This window comes from Xyrauchen texanus, chromosome 17 (genome assembly GCF_025860055.1).
Source record: "Xyrauchen texanus isolate HMW12.3.18 chromosome 17, RBS_HiC_50CHRs, whole genome shotgun sequence".
Classification (NCBI taxonomy): Eukaryota; Metazoa; Chordata; class Actinopteri; order Cypriniformes; family Catostomidae; genus Xyrauchen; species Xyrauchen texanus.
In genome coordinates, this window is record NC_068292.1 from 2,115,917 (window position 1) to 2,134,074 (window position 18,158).

At 38.7% G+C, this 18,158-nt stretch overlaps 1 pseudogene; it reads right to left on the reverse strand.

The window, feature by feature from the left end:
- Positions 1–11,878: 11,878 nt before the first annotated feature.
- Positions 11,879–18,158, reverse strand: LOC127658262 (threonine--tRNA ligase 1, cytoplasmic-like; annotated as a pseudogene).

The window sequence follows — 18,158 nt, forward strand, 5'->3', positions numbered from 1 at the left end:
TGAGGTGAATGTTGATGTCACCCCTGCTTTTGGAATGACCCAGAAATTCTGCAAATGCATCTTAGCAGTCTTTGAGAAAGTATTTTTTCTTTTTTTAAGTTCATTTAGAGCAACAGTTGTTAAAACTTCCAGTTTGTTAGTTTCCCCATATCAAGTAGAACTTCAGGGCATAACTAGTCCAGCACCATTTATGCTAAGCACATGAATGTATTACTTTGTACCACAAAGTATTAGGCTTGTTGATGGGAGGTGTCATATACTTTTTGAACTAATCTGATTTAAGCAATATTCCGGGTTCAAGTTAAGCTCAATCGACAGCGTTTGTGGTATAACGTTGATTAGCACAAAAATAATTGCCTCAATGTAAGCCAGATTTGTTTTCTTCTTTTTTTTAAATGTTTGTGGTAATCAACATAATGCCACAAATGCTGTCGAAAGAGCCTAGCTTGTATTGAACCTGGAATATTCCTTTAAGATTTTCACCTGATGGATAATAAAACACGCAAAAGATCCCATAGACTTACAATAAAGGAGTCATATCTAAGCCCAAGAAAATTAGGCATTTGAGGATGTGCTCTTTTGAGTTGAGCCAGAAAGTAACGTCTTAGCAACCACCCAGAACACCTTAGCAACTGTATCACAGTTCCCCTTTAAGATGTTTCCCATATTTTTGTTGTTTACATCAAAGGCCGAACTTCCAATTAAATTCTACAGTATACTGGTGCAAATCCATCTCTAACTTGATAAAAACTAGCGAAATTACACAGACGCCCAACATGTACAGGTTGTGTGCAATGCCTTCATCCTCAAAAACTATCACCTAGACTACATTAAATACAGGTTACTTCAAAGATAAACAAGGTTTTTACACTTGCCAAAGTAGCATAAGCTGCAGAGTTACCAGGCCGAGATGCTGGCCTGACAAAACGATTTTAAATAATGGAGAATTTAGCAGCAAGCTGAAGTGAATGCTGTGCCATCAACACACAATGTGTGTATCAGTATGTTTTTTGAGATATGTGTTGAACTATGTTTGGCTAATGTGCTAAAGCTAGTGGCAACACATTATGCATCTGAAATGTAAATTCTTTAGAGAAGGAAATAGCTGCAGGAGTTCCAAACCACGAACAAAGATATACAGAGCCCATTACCAAACCCTTTCGCTAACCCTAACCGTGTGTGGAAGTGTTGCCCCCTTTTTGAAATGGCACAACCCCCTTCTGGAGCAACCCTGTCCCCTTCTGGAGTTACCCCAACCTTTTTTGAAGATTGATTTGGAGATTTTTGGGCTGCAGCTATACTTTGAAAATTCCTACACTTGTTGGCAAAGTACATAGTGTATAGTTGGATAAACAATTTTGGTCCTGTGCTGCATCACCACTTGACATCCAATGTAAAATCTAGGTTAGTTGAAAACCACTTCTATAGTGAATAATGACTCTCCTCACTGTCTGAGAGGAGAGTTCCAAGCCATTAATTTGTCTTATCGCCTTTTGCTTGACAAGAAAAGCTCAAGTATTTTTGCAGTGTCTGATGGTCTGTGTTTGTACCTGTTCATGCGGCATTAATATTTGTCTGGAAGTCTCTCTGTGATAAAACATAAACGATGTGGTGCCAGCCTCTACTGTGTATAAATGAATATGGTTTGAATTGAGGTCATATTATGTGAGCAGAATTGCATGAATGGTTAACAGTGGACCACCGCCAGGGACTGAACTGAGCTGCATTGTTAGGGACTGTTTTGCATTACGGTCTACAGCGAAGTCAGCACCGCAAGAGCATCAGCATTCAAGCAAAAGCTGAAATTGTCCAACAAACATATCCTGAAAATGACAGTGGCTTCGGTTCCGAGCAAGACTAAGAATCTCTGAAGGGGGTTCAGATGGATTGCTGGAAAGCTCTGGGTAAGCAAGGATGTTGAACTGATTGGCATGCACAAGCCAAGAGATTAAGTTGATTCCTGCGTGAGCTCTATATTGCTATTTCTATCTCCTTTCCCTTAATCAACATGAAAGAATTATATTGAGCCCAAGGCTAAGAAAACAGTCTACTGAGTCATGCAGTTGATGGTACCCAAACATGTGTCAGAGAATATTCCAGGAGATTATACCATGCCATTATAGGCAATCGTTACAATTTTCCCAGCTCTCTGAAAATACTGGTTTGGGGTTCAAAAAGCTTGCAGATTTCACTGAAAATACCTTTGTGTAGCCAGAGTTATGAGTTGCTGTATAAAGTTTGGTTCAATTTGCCGCTCATTCTGGCCAAGGACCACCCACTTACAGAGGAAGTGGCCATCTGACAACAAATGAAGTGACCAATTATAGCTTGTTTTGTGCATAACATTTAGCGGCACAGTCTTAAATCCAAGCCATTTTTTCACTCCATCCAAAAGATGATATTGAAGTGATTCATTGCTAATGGAGAGTCAGACTGGGGCTGTGTGGAGTTCCAAACATCTGGGGATACAGTATTTTCAGATCCTATTTGAACTTAGGGTGCACTGAAATATTAAACTCTTGCGACTAGTCCATATTCAACTGTCCGAACAGATATGATCAATTCCCTTCAAAACTAAGAGTGTGAAGTGAGAAATATCAATGGGTTTTGTCCTTAACTTTACTAGAATTGTCCTCTACTTCGTCAGAATGAGGAAGAAAGAAATTAACATCGCAAATACATAACAAAAGGCTTTTGTAATTATCCCTTGTGCTGTGTTTGTTTTGTGCTAATACATTTCGTATTCCCAGTCAAAAATGACCAGCCATTAAGATAGTTTATAAATCTCTCATACTGCAATTATTATCACAAGATATTGCATTAGATTTTTTTATCAACTTTTTTTTATTGATAGAAGGAATAATTGAACTGAGCTAATACAGTAGGGGCACTCCCTTTAGAAAATAAACAAATAAATAAATAATACATGAATAACAACTTGCTTGATCTAAACAAAATAGGTGTAATTTTAAAGCTTAGAATCTGGAATTTACAATGGATAAATCAGATCCTAACAATTGTTAAATAATGCTTATAATTTGCTGACAAATAGGAATGGTTCTGTTCTCATCATTTGCTAATTTGTTTTCACAACACTTATATCATTGGACAGGTCTCAATTAAAGAATGCAATAAGCAAAATTGTTTCACTCAGAGGCCAAACTGCTGTAAGCATTAGTGTATGAAATTCCCACTGACACACATAAATAATATAAACAGGTGTGGCTTTTTTTAACAGGAGTTCTTTAAGAGGAAGAACTAGTTGCTGGGTTTGCCAAAGTTAGCTAATTTAGAGGTATCTAATCTTTAAAAGATGTTCAGAGTTTTGTTTGACCCAGAAAATGTGGTTAGTTATGTAATGCAAACATAAAATACAGTGCATTCAGAAAGTATTCAGACCCCTTCATTTTTTCACCTTCTGTTATGTTGCAGCCTTATGTTAAAATGCTTTAAATTATTTTTTCACATCACACTACACTCCATACCCCATAATGACAAAGCAAAACCACATTATTGATAACTTTGCAAATTTATTAAAAAGAAAAAATGAAATATCACATTGACATAAGTATTCAGACCCTTGGCTATGACACATGAAATTGAGCTCAGGTGCATCCCATTTCTCTGGATCATCTTTGAGATGTTTCTACACTCTGACTGGAGTCACTTGTGGCAAGTTTAGTTTATTGGACATGATTTGGAAAGGCACACACCTGTCTATATAAGGTCTCACAGATTCAAATGCATATCAGAGCAAAAACCAAGCCATGAGGTCAAAGGAACTGCTTGCAGAGCTCAGAGACAGGATTGTGTCGAGACACAGATCTGGGGAAGGCTACAAAATTGTTTGGCTGCATTGAATATGCCCAAGAGCACAGTGGCCTCCATAATTCTTAAATGGAAGAAGTTTGGAACAACCAGGACTCTTCCTAGAGCTGGTCACCTGGCCAAACTGAGCAATCGGGGGAGAAGGGCCTTAGTAAGAGAGGTGACCAAGAACCCGATGGTCAATCTGGTTGAGCTCCAGAGATGATGTGTGTAGATGGGAGAAACTTACAGTATGACAACCATCACTGGAACACCACCGATCAGGCTTTATGGCGGTGTGGCCAGACGGAAGCCTCTCCTCAGTTCAAGTAAGAAAAAAAGCACTTAAAGGACTCTCAGACTGTGAGAAACAAGATTCTCTGGTCTGATGAAATGAAGAATGAACTGTTTGGCCTCAATTCCAAATGACATGTCTGGAGGAAACCAGGCACTGCTCATCACCTGCTCAATACCATCCCAACGGTGAAGCATGGTGGTGGCAGCATCATGCTGTGGGGGTGTTTTTCAGCGGCAGGGACTGGGGGACTGGTCAGGGTTGAAGGAAAGCTGAACACAGCAAAATACAGAGATATCCTTAATGAAAACCTGGTACAGAGCACTCAGGACCTCTGACTGGGCAAAGGGGTCACCTTGCAACAGGACAATGACCCTAAACACACAGCCAAGATAACAAAGGAGTGGCTACAGGACAACTCTGTAAATGTCCTTGAGTGGCCCAGCCAGATCCCAGACTTGAACCCGATTGAACATCTCTGGAGAGGTCTGAAAATGGCTGTTCACTAAAGGTCCACATCCAACCTGATGGAGCTTAAGAGGATCTGCAGAGAAGAATGGCAGAAAATCCCCAAATCCAGGTGTGCAAAGCTTGTCGCATCATACCCAAAAAGACTTGAGGCTGTAATCTCTGCCAGAGGTGCTTCAACTAAGTACTGAGTTAAGGGTCTGAATACTTGTGTCAATGTGATATTTCAGTATTTTATTTTCAATAAATTAGCAGAGATATTAAAAATAAATGTTTTGCTTTGTCATTATGGGTTTTGGAGTGTAGATTGATGTGACATTTTTTTAAATTTTTTTTAAAGCTTTTTAACATAAGGCTGCAACACAACAAAATGTGAAAAAAAATTAAGGGGTCTGAATACTTTCTGAATGCACTGTATATCGTCTTACAAGTCATGCACTATAGTAAATGTGTTGACATGTCATAAGATAGCATTGTGTGAGGAATAGGGTGAAAAATGCATGTTTACGAACAGATGATCTGCAGTTTTACTAGTGATTTCTGTGAAAGGAAATAAAAGTAATTTTAGCGCCTCTAGTGTTCTTAAAAAATTGTTTGCAAAAATGAAGATACTGAAGCAAGAACATGGCAAAAGCATGCTTCCTATCCACCTAGGGTATTGTAGTCTAAGGGGTAAAGCTTTGGGCTTATAACTGAAAGTTTGTAGGTTTAAACCAAAGTGTTTACTATGAACTATTACAGTTGTGCCCTTGAACTTCTTCAGGTGACTTCAAGAGGAGGGAACTTTTACTGGAAATCACATTGAATAATCAATAACAAATTTGCAAATGACCTCCTGTTATTGTTTTGGTGGTATCGGCCACTGGCCATGAACCGAACAGGTTTATTGTTATCAGGCGAGAGGGATAAGGGAGCACAGCAGGAGCTTACGAGAATTATTTTAGGCTTGTCCCTTAATTATTCTTGCTTGACATTTTCTCACTGATAGTCAGAGCACAGCCCCCTCGTAGAACAATACAGGCAGACTTCCAGTGTGCTTTCCGTTCAGGTCACTGTCACCACACTTTCAAGGTAGCATTTTACGAGACTATACGCGGTCTTGGCACAACGTCCATTAGCAAAACCAGTGTCCATCTATATATACAATCACACATTCCTTGAATGCGTGTTTATGTCATGCCCGCTGAGCTATAAACAGTGAACTTTCTATCTGTGCTTCTATCTTTTCACTCTGTACTTCTAAACCGCTGCAGGCTTAAAATAACTCCTGATGAACTCCATGTGACTCTACCTAGCGAATGAAGAATGACCTTGTCCAAGGGAATGAGTGTGTGTGTGGGAGTGTACAGTAAAAAGAGAAACGGAGGGAGATATGCCAGCTCTTCAGCAATGACGTCGTGTTTTTTTTTTAATGTACTTTTAGTTTCCATTTTGTTGCTCTCAGAGTCAAACAGGAAGAAATCTGTTTTGGAGAAACATGAGACTTTTATGTGCATGGAGGAAGATTTTGCATTCAAAATCATTAAAGCAAGCATCACTGATACTATTGCTCATAGTCACGATAAGAGATTTGAACAAACCCATGACTAAGTATTCAACTTCGGCGCCTCATTTTTCCTGCATGGTTTGTACTACGGACATAAATGATGCCTCAAATTATGTGACTTTAGTGTTTTAGTGACACAGTGAAAATTCCCATGGTTCATTATTATACTTGATGCAACATAACACTTGCAAGGTTTGTCCGTATAGGGTGGTGGACAGCAGTGAAAGACCAATGGCATGGTTCTCCCTCCATTTATACACCGCCCAAGCACCGGCAGGGCAAAACTAAATGATAATCTTGAGTTTACGACTTAATAAGCACTAAATATGCTTCACACCTGCAAAACTATGTTTTTGCAGGGCGATTGAGTCACTCACAACTATGATCTGCTCTGTATCTCTGGAGCGCACAGTGTTGCCAACTAGTTTCAATGGAAAGTGTGCTTCTGAGTTGACATGCTTTTTAATATCAGACAACTTGGCACAGAAGTCTGTCTTGCAGTAAAGACAGTAACCCCTTGTGTCATTGCTCACATATGGCTTCATTAACTCCCATTCTTTTCTATACTGTTGGGAGTATATTTTAGAGTGTGACATGTTAGCTACTTTTTGGGAATGTGTGTAATGTCCAATTCTGTGTGTATTTGTATCAATATTTGTGATTGTATTGTGTCTATACAAATGTAGCAAAATGTAAAGTTTGGTACATGTTTGAATAAAGTACAATGTACAGAGTTGTCTAAGTAAGTGTCTGAATTCAGAGAGTTCAGAAACAGGAATGAACAACTGCTAAAAATCTCCTGTGGGATAAGTGCATGAAAAGAATACAAATAAATGGTCAAATTAAACTCTTTATATGTAAAACTAAAGGATAGCAGATACAGATTCGTGATTGGTCCTTAACAACGCTGTTTGCACATGTGCAGCTCATTCAGACCTATGTCAGCTGCCGTGCAGTTAACTGATTGTGCTGCTCCGCCTTCTCGCCTGCTCACCTCTCCCTCTGTCAGTCTCACTGAATAGAGTAGACGCTGAGAGAGCCGTACCTCCAAGTCTGGGCAGGAAAGAAAGACCACGCGCTCGTGGGGCATTATTGGTGACTTTCTTCTACAGAAGTAGCAAATGTTTATTTAATTTGGGTGACAACATTCAATAAACTTATATATGTATGCTAAATACTGTATAATCTAAAACAAACCTAGAAAACATCCTATTTTACATAACTAAGTATAGGGGTAAAGCCCCTATAACGCTGTGCAAGGGTTCAAGGGAATTAGTTGAATCATTTATTTGAACTAGTTCATTTACATGAACTGACTTACTCAAATGAATCGGCGCTTCCAACGCTAATATAATTGATTTGTTTATTTTAACCAGTTAATTTTCATGAACTGCCCAAAGAACTGATTCTAGAGCTACATATGTGGGTGAGAAGATGGTTTAAATGAGAACATTTGATGTCTCAGGAGTTGGCTGCATTTCTAATACAATGTGATAAATATCATAGAACCTGGTCATAAACCTGTCTCACCCTACTTCCTGTCTGTCTCAATGTGTCTTTCTCTCTGGCTTGGTTTCAGTCTGCCGGGAGCCAAACTGCCATAACTGACTGCACACACCAGCAAGTGACCCGTGTTTACAAAGTACATCAGATAAATCGTCTGGAAAGGTCTGCCCTTTGTGGATCACCGGATGTATTTGTTGGAGTGTGTGTGTGCGTGTGTTAGCCATGACCTCCACCCACCACAGTAGTGACTAATGTCCTTTCCATTCTGATGCATTTCTTCTAATAAGGCAAAAATACTAGCGGTTCTCTCCGGTCCCTGACCTGTGCTACTTTATCCTGTTTCATTAACAACACACCCCCATTCATTCCTTCCCACCTTGACTTGCTGAATTACTATTAGGGCTGCTGATTTAACCTGTTCATTTAGTGTGATTAATTATTTAAAAAATAACGTGTTTAAAAATTAACTCATTTTAAATTAACTAATTTTATTTGGGAATATTTTCCCACTCTTCTTTGCAAAAACGTTCCAGATCTGTCAAATTGCGAGGACATATCCTGTGTACAGCTCTCTTAAGGTCCCCCCACAGCGTTTCTATAGGATTCAGGTCTGGGATCTGGATGGACCATTCCAAAACATACTTTTTTTTCTTTTTTTTGCAGAAGACATTCTTTTGAGATTTGGATGAGTGCATGATCATTGTCATGCTGACAGGTGAAATATCTCATCATTTTCAACTTTCTAGCAGATGCCAGCAATTTCTGTGGCAAAATTGGAGAAAAGCAGCCCCAAAGCATGATGCTGCCACCACCACCACCATGTTTCACTGTGGGTATGGTGTGCTCTGAAAAATATATATATATATATTTTTTTTTTTTTTTGCATCAGAATAGGCTAGCGTCTTGTTACCCTATAGGCCTCTTGACAGCCTTCCTGACCAGTTTTCTCTTTGTCTTCTCATCAATATTGGAGGGATGTCCTGTTCATGATAATGCCACTGTTGTACCATACTTTCTCCACTTGTTGATGACTGTCTTCACTGTGTTCAATGGTATATTTAATACTTTGGAAATAGTTTTGTAGTCCTCAACAGAGCGAAACCTTAAAACAATGAGATCCCGTTGATGCTTTGTAAGCTCTTTGTGGCCCATGACACTTGTAGTAGCATACAACCAAGATGTCAGAAAAATTTTACAAGAACAGCTTAGATTTATTTGGAGTGAATCACAGTGACTTTAGGTGAAGATAGGTGTGTAATATTTCACATGAGTTTGATGATTAGTTGATTCTGAACACTGCTGCATACCCAATTATAAAAGGGTGTGCACACTTATGCAGTTGAGTTATTCAATATCCAGACCACTCAATATAATGTTAGTTAATGGGGGCCTTGGCAATTAAGCTCCAAAATGACAAAGCACCCAAAAAAAGGTCCATACAGCTTGTGCACTATATTCCAAGCCTTCTGAAGATGTACAATAGTGATTGTGTGAGGAACAGGCCGAAAAGATATTCACTGATAATCATACCCTTCACTGTACTCATCAAATCAAATATGGCGCCATTGACCTCAAAGACGTTTAGTCATAAGAAATGTAAGTACCATTTTGTAGTTCAAACGCCATTTGAAGTCTATTTTAAAACTTCGGAAGGTAAGATTATCAGTGAATAACAACTTCTCAATGCATGAAGTATGACTTCTGATGACTTGGAATAGAGCATGAGTCGCATGATCTGTCTTTTTATTTATTTTTTACATTTCTCATTTAGGAGCTTGACAGACCCAACAATAAAAGACAGATATTTTTGGGTGAACTAACCCTACTATTAAAGTGCCATCATCTCAGAAATGATCATACACTCAGAACAGACCCTCACCAAATACAAAATTGTACTGGGAAAAGTAACTTTTCTTATTTAAGGTGGCACCATGATCATCATCAATATCAGCAATGAAGCCAGCTTCCCTCAGTCTCTGAACCAATAGAAATAACTTAAACCCATAGAAATGTTGATGATATACTTCCATATAAATGTTTATAAATATATAAAGTTTTGTCCAAAGTGTCGGATTTCCTCTGACCTCTTGCTTGTGGGTCTCACTGTTGCCTTCTACAGGCAGAACCATCACTGGCGCTGGAGACAACAAGAAAGGCCTGAAAGAAAGTTAGTTCATATTTTAACCATTCAAAAACCAATAAATGCACATACATAAACAGAAACACATATACAGGCCATTTCCAACCAAAGTTTTCAGCTAGGATGGCGATAATTCTCTCCAGGGACCCCAGCACTGCCCTATGTACCATAATGGGCCTGTGCATCTCTCCATCAGCCCTGAGAGATACACACAGACAATTTCTAAAAACACAGACACCATGGTAGTTGACAAATGGAAACAAAAAGACATCCAAACTTCCAGATCTTAGGTTACAATGTAAGTATTTGTTTAGGTTAAAGTGTATGATTTTAGATCCATAACAGGTCAGTTTTTCACCTTAAATTCCACGTTGTCTCTCCAATAAAATGAGGTCATGAAAAATGCATGAACAATAATTCTATCGGAAAGACATGCAAGCTTACGTGAAGTTTGAGATGCCATTTATTTGATAGATGTAAAACGGGAGGTGATGTCTCTCTCTTTGGCGTAGGCCCCGTCCGGCAGTCCGAGAGAGTTGTACCCGGTACCGTCATGTCCTGCCGGAGATAGGAGGCAGGGGCGAGAAGCCTACCCCCCTGCGGGACAGGGCTCAACTGGTGGTGGTGGGGAGGTGGAGGTTGACGTGTTAGCACACCGAAACAGCAATGTGATTGTGATTGTGAGCGGACTTATAAAGCATTGGCTTACATGCGATTGGCTAGGAGTTACCCAGCTAATGATGTTCACCCGCTGGTCTTCCCACTAGAACTACGCTCCACTTCCATTTATAATACAGTTACAAAAACATTTTAAAGGGGTCATGACATGCCTTTTTAATTATTTTTAAATGTTCTTTAAGGTTAACTTATAATATTAGAAAAAAAATGGACAAAAAAACAGTCAGATATTTGTAAACAATGATCCGTTTCCACACTCATTTTGATCCACTATCAGAAATGCTCGGTTTTGGTGCTGCTTCTCCTTTAAGATTTGACATTAAATGCCTGGTGTTCTGATTGGCTCTCTGCTCTTGACTGACCTGCTCTCCCTCCAGCCATCACACAGCTCACCACTACTGGGTGGGGCTACTGAAGTGATATGGTAATGTAGGTGGTTGATGTGGAGGTGGTCAGATGCAAATGTCTAACACAGTGTGACATCACAATGTAGAGAAAGTACAATCATTTTTCTAGCTTGAGGAAGTTTTGAGTTCTGAAACTTACAGTGTGTTTTCAAAGCTCAATGACCTCTTATATATAAAACAATCAAGAAACATTTTATTCCTCATGTCATCACCCCTTTAAGGGGAGTTTATGTTAATTTCAAGATATTTTGACACATTGTTTAGACTGTCCAGACCAGTAGGGGTCCTGATTAATAACATTTAAAAGGGTCCCCAAAAGATTTTTGAAAGGGATTTTGTGAATCACTCCACAAGACTTAATAACAGATAGGGTTGCTCTGATACCAATATGTTGGCTTCGGTACAATACCAGCACTGGTACTGATACTAAATCAATACTTCTGCAACAAATAAATAGTTTCAGATCACTGAAGAAATAAAATGACAATAGAGCTTCACAGTATAAATGAAAACACTAATGAAAAAAATCTGATTACATGTGGCACAAGGCTGCTACTGTATGACTGAATCACAGTATGCTGATATTCAGTACAACTGCTTTTTGTGTTATTGCTTTCATGTAATACTAATTGATACAACAATAATAATAATGGCAATAATTATAAACTACAATGATAATAATAAAACCATTTATTATTCAATTATTGTTATTAGTGGTATTATTATTATTATTATTATTATTGTCGTAATGTCTTCAATTTCACACATCCAGTTAAACAGAGCTTTTATTTTGGCTGAACTTGGTCTGCGTTTTAAATGAATTGCTAAAATACTCACGAGCTGAGATCTCAGAGCCGCACCAGAAGAGTTTGTGTGAGTGTTCACTGAAGCTCATGCACAGATTTCTGGTTTGTTTGAAAGAAATAATCAGCATTATGCCATAAATGCTGATGATCGAGCTTAACTTCTGGAATATTCCTTTAACTCAGTGTTTGTGCTGTCCAGTCAAATGACAGTAAAATTACATCACATCAACTAGCCAGGTTAAATCTAACTGGCAGCTGAAAGTCCAGCTGAATTGTGGCACATTGGTGCTGTCGGCCCAATGCATCAAGGATTTGGGTGTCGATCTAAAAGATTGTAATAGAAATGCCAAGTGAGATTAACACTAAACATCTTCTCTTTAGCTACCGATCAAAGGAAGAGTTACTGAGCCCTGCAATTTGTACCCCTCAGAAACATCACTGACAGCACCAGCTTTGAGTGTAAACAAGAGCTAAAGTAGTGTGAAGGCCTTTGGACTTGCTCCTGAGCGCCTGGACTGTATTTACAGACAGTCTGTTAAGAAACGTCAACCAACAAGCCAAGCGGTGTGTTTCCAGTCATGTTTTCACTGACTATAGCTTCTTTTAAGTGCACAGAGAGACCAAGAGACCCCAAAAACTCTTTTTGTGTTTGGCTCTCTTGTATATGGAGTAGGTGCAGGAATATTTATTTATCCTGCAATTCGAGTCATGTCAGTGGCACGGCGCAGCTCCGTGAAGGACTCAGGATCCGGTCTGCTCGTGTCCATTTCTCTCAGCAGGTCAGCCTGGTAGGCTTGCAGTACCGCCATGGTGTACAAAGCCAAGCCAGCCTGACCCGCTGATTAAATTTGAGGTTCTCGACCACCCGAGCGAGCGTCTGAAACAGTTCGGTTTCAGAAACTCTATCAGTGTCTTCCTCTCCTCGGAGAGAAGTCCTGGCAAACTCATCCAATGACTGAGTCCAGGGTTCACCCTCCGACACCATATCATCCTTATCCGAGGAGAGAGTGCCGAAAGTAATGGCGCCCTGCCCTGATAACGGGATGCAGGGCATCACGGGCATAGTCCACAGGTGAAAAATCCTGCTGTGAGAGGTGCAAATCTTGACGGCGATTCTTTGTAGAAGAAAATCCCATTCCTTGCAGAGTATGAGAGAGAGATAGCACTGCTGTTATATACGGCCACTACTTGTGCAAGGGAGGCAGAGCACAACGCACTATCTGCCAACTTAAATTGCCAAGATTTTAAAGAGTTTCAGAGATTGGCTACACCTACGGGGATAACCCCATAGAGTCAGCTATGACAAAACATTCTGACTGAATTTATAGGGAACCAGAGTTAAATAATAAATTAATTAATAAAAATTATGTGGATTGTTTCATAATCATTTGAGAAAGAATTGTGATGCAACAGTAAACAGATTTTTCTCCCCACCCCTAATATGGAGGGAGAAACAGATTTGAATGGAAACATTTTAGGGGGCACTCACCTTTGGTCCATAAAATGCCCCGTCCTCAGGGTTTAACTCTCAGTACTCCAAAAACTGCATCAGGTTGCTTTCCAACTGCTGCTCAGAGAAACATAAGAGACATTTCAGAGGACAATCTGGCAAGTTTCAGAGTCAGAAGTCAGTCCTATACTGCTAATAAAAGTTACTTCGTAAACATCTAATTCAATAATCTTTATAAAGGGCTAGGCGATATGTATATACTGTATATGTATATACTGTATATGTATATATATATATATGTATATGTAGGGTTTCTTGGTTCAGGTTTGGGAAATGTACAATTAATATTAATGATTGTAATCAATGATTAATCATACGGTTTGAACGAGATACCAATACATTCTAAATTGCCCCAAAACAGGGGTTATATAGCCCAAAAATCTGCTTCAGATTTATATAGATAATTAAACACAACAAATTATAATTAATTAGGAATATACATCGTATGCAGACAGGCTGTATTAATTTTCAGAACACCTTAAAGGAATTAACCCGTACCGCAACCAATCAGTTCGTCCACCGAACCACTTTGCTCGATACTCTTGATCAATTCTCCAGAAGGTTTATTCTTAGTATAAGCCTACTTAATCAAAACACGTTAACTTACTTTGATAATATCAGCTCGTAGCTTTAGATCGCACATTAAAGAGGCTTTGTTTTATGACCAACAAACAGAGACAATCAAGCGTATAATTGGGTTTAATACAAGGAACTAGGATATATCACTACACTTAAACAAACATAGAACACATTTAACAACAAACATTTAACATAGAACAAACAAACAAAGTAAAACAGGAAGGAAAATAAAGAGATTACAGGAATAGCAAATTGTTACAACAGTTAAACCTTAAAGGGGTCATATAATGGTACATGCACTTTTTCAAGTTGATTGTACTGAAATGTGTGTTGGCTGTTCCTGTACACAACCATCTTATTATGATAAAAATCCATCCAGTGTTTTTGTTTTAATCTCCTTATATATTTTCCCCTGCCTCAAATCGAGCCGTTCGACCGTGTGACGTCACACAGTCGGACGCCCCTCCCAGGATTGTTGATTGACAGCAGTGTTTAAACACAGACCCGCCCTCGCTCGTGAGCGAGCTGTCAATCATAGTCCGTCATCATTGTTGATACACTGGAGCAGAATGGCGCCTAAGCGATTGTGGTGTTCTGTTCTTCGGTGTAATAACGAACACAGCAGTCATTTTGATGTTCCTAAATCTGAACCGCTGAAGACGCAGTGGCTGAGTTTTGTTTACGATGGGAATATTCCCCACGAGCAACGTCAATGCGTTCATGTTTGTGCGAATTTTTTCACCAGACTGCTTTATAAACGAGGGTCAGTATAAAGCTGGTTTTGCTAAGAAGCTGCTGCTGAAAAAAGATTCGGTACCAACTATTTATATTCCCTCTGCACCTCCAGAAGAAGTAAGTGTAACGTTTTATTAACCTTTATATTAATCTTTGCAAATCGCTTGCACGCTTCACAATGAATGTGGCTAATGTTTACACTCAGGGTACATTACGGCATGTTTTCCATAACGTTATGACGTTCTCAATATAATTCATAATCCCACGTTTATAATGAACAACGCGTTATGGTTATTGTGTTATTAAAAACTGTGTACGCAGGTGTTACAGTTAACATGGTAACACTAAGTTACACCTGGTTTACTTGTATGTTACTGATTAAGAAGTAATGTAAAAAAAACAGTTATACGGAGAATAACTCCAGAACGGAGGGGCGGGGTGACCAAAGCTCATTATCATTTAAAGTCATATGCTCTGAAACGGCGTGCTGAAAACAGAGCTGTTTTTGAGCAGGTAAAATTAGTGTTTTCTTAAAATACTAATGAGAATTTTTAATAAAAGTACATTACAAAGTTTTCATTTAGACCCTAAAGATTCATATTAACTTGTACAAAAATGGCATTATATGACCCCTTTAAGAGCCAGCAAGGGAATTACACACTCTAACGCATTTGAATTTAGATGGAATAATACTTGCAAAATGGACCTTTGTGTCGCTGAACAAGACTGCGTGTGTGCGTGAATGTCCTTGTTGCGTCCGTAAGATGGAGGATTTCTCTTGGTGCTTCTCGAGCGTGGATCGCTCGCGGGAAGTTCAAAGCATCTTAGGAGTAACGGTTGAAACTGAGAGAGAGTCCTTTCACCCGGAGGATATCGGACTGCTCCAAAAACGTAGAGTGTTGAGCTTTGTCCGAAGACAAGAAACAGACTGAGATAAACGCCAAATAAAACAAAAGACATGTCTGACGAGAGTTTGAAGAGAAGTTGAAGAAAACTTGAAGAGGTTCAGAAGAGAAAGTAAGAGAGAAGTGTAAGAGAGACAAGAGAGCAAGAGGACAAGAGAGTTAAGAGAAGAGAGGAAGAGAGCGATTCCACACCAGATCCTGACTTTTAAGGTAGGGAGGTCACGCCTCCTTTGGGAGGAATGACCCAATGAGGCTCCTCAGTTTTGGCGCGAGAAGGTTCCCTTTGTCTTGTCAAGGCTGGTCATTTGCCTAATTTACAACAGGGTCCTGGATGTGGTTTGAATCACTCAAAAGATGGTAAAACATTGCAGAATACATTATAATGTAACCTTATATATATATTCAGCTAGGGCGAGTTGTAAGGTTTAATTTGATACCAAGAAACTTGTATTTGGTACATTTAAAAGTGAATATATACTCTTAGACTCTTTATATAAGCACTCAGAGTTTAACTACACAACTAAACAATCTTAACTAGTTTGATATAACAGCAGAAATACCCAAGCATACGGGAATAAAACATATTTCCTTAAAAATAAGCCATTTCTGGGTTTTAAATGAAAGGAACGTGTGTGTCTAAGAAAATCTCACATTCCTTTCTCATCTAAGGAGGGGGGTGTGGGGAGAGTAACAGTGTGTGGGGGTTTTAGGACCCTTGCAAGAATGTGTGCATTGCATTCAGCATTAATGAGTTCATGATTTTCCGTTCATACTCATATATATACATATATACATATATATATATATATATATATATATATATATATATATATATATATATATATATATATATATATATATATACACACACATACAGTATCTCACAAAAGTAAGTACACCCCTCACATTTTTGTAAATATTTGATTATATCTTTTTCATGTGACAACACTGAAGAAATGACACTTTGCTACAATGTAAAGTAGTGAGTGTACAGCTTGTATAACAGTGTAAATTTGCTGTCCCCTCAAAATAACTCAACACACAGCCATTAATGTCATTAATATTTGCACACTTCAAATATTGCTTATAAAAAGTATATGCCAGAATTTTCAAAGCTCTGTGATTTTTTTGATAGTGGGCATGAATGTACTGTAATGTGTTTGATATACCTCAAATAAAATAATATACAAAATTTTAACCAAGCATAAGTTGCTTATATTCAGCAAATACTTATTTTAAAATATCAATAACAATATAATCATTACTGTCACTTTTACTTTATTAAAATAAGCTGTCATTTATCCCAACATAAGAGTCATTTTTCGTGCAAGTTCGCCACCATTTTGAATGGATAGATATAAACATTGAAACCACTTTTGTTCCACAAATAACCCCTAGATGGTGCCATAAACATGTGAGACTTACATACCATATGTTTTTTGTCTTTTGAGCTTGAAAAGAGTGAAACAAGAGCTGTCAAACGTTGAGTATCATATATGATATACACAGCATTATAGGGTTAACATAATTTTAGTGTGGTAAAATCACTTTCTAACTTGTCTGTGTAAAGTCTTATCCAATTTTACAACTTTGTTGCCATGGCGACATGACAGTAAACCCTGAAACAACTGTAGAAATGATGATGATACTATGATGATAATACATGAGTTTTAACAGAAGAGATTAATGCAAGTGCTTTTATAAAATGCTAAACTCCAAATTTCTGTTCCCCAATTCACTTCCACTGTAAAAGCCTCACTGTAACCTCCATTTTTGCTTTTTTTTTTTTAAAGAAAAAGACGGATGAGTCAAAATAATTTTTGTGGTAATCAACATTATGCACAACATGTCTTGATCATTTTTAGCTGATTGGATAATTGATTTCTCTCACACAATTGCCTGTTTGATTTCTCCATTGACGTGTTTAACCTACTTATTACATTCCAGTCTGACCCTACATTAACTGAATCTCTGACACGAAAGCCGTCTGTTTAGACTTGCCCTACACTTAAACTGTTTGTGTCCTATATTGTCTCATCACATATAACTGAACTTGTACAGACAGGGTTTTATAATCCCGACATGAAGTGCAGGAAATGCCATAAAGCCGACACAAACAACCTCCTCTGTCACGCACATGCGTGTCTGTGTCCGGTGCTAATCGACAAGTGAAGGAGGGTGGGCGTGGTTGGGCGTGATTGACAGATGAAGAAAGATGTGTTTACCTGCTCAGCACAGTCCCAGAGGGCGGGCTCACCCAGACAGGACATGGGTCGCGTGGAGAGGAGACAGTGAAAGGAAAACCGATGACACGGTATATGCTCCTCACAAAGCCCAAACATGCTATGATCTCCTCCTCCAGCTGAAGATGATAGGAGAAACAGTGAATAAATAAATAAAGGGTGTGTATGAGAGAATAAACACTGGCGTTCTACAGCAGAATCAGACGTCAGCACAAACAGAACGAGTCAGACACATACATTCCTGTGCAAAGATGCTCAATGCAAGACATCAGTTCAGTCGCACAAAGGAAATCACCACAAGAAGAACAGTATGTTTAGGGATGGACAAGTATAAAAGAGCTATTGTGTGACTTCCTCAAGTTGAGACTGTTGAAAATGAACAAGCTTTCCTTTTAGAAATGCAAATAAAGAGAGGCAAGGAGAGGAAATATATATAAACAGGGTCCAAATGTAACTGTTTGCCACACCTGCTAATGGCGGCTCTATTCAGACAATTTACTAGCTGGACATACTTTTGGGATGTCAACATCCAT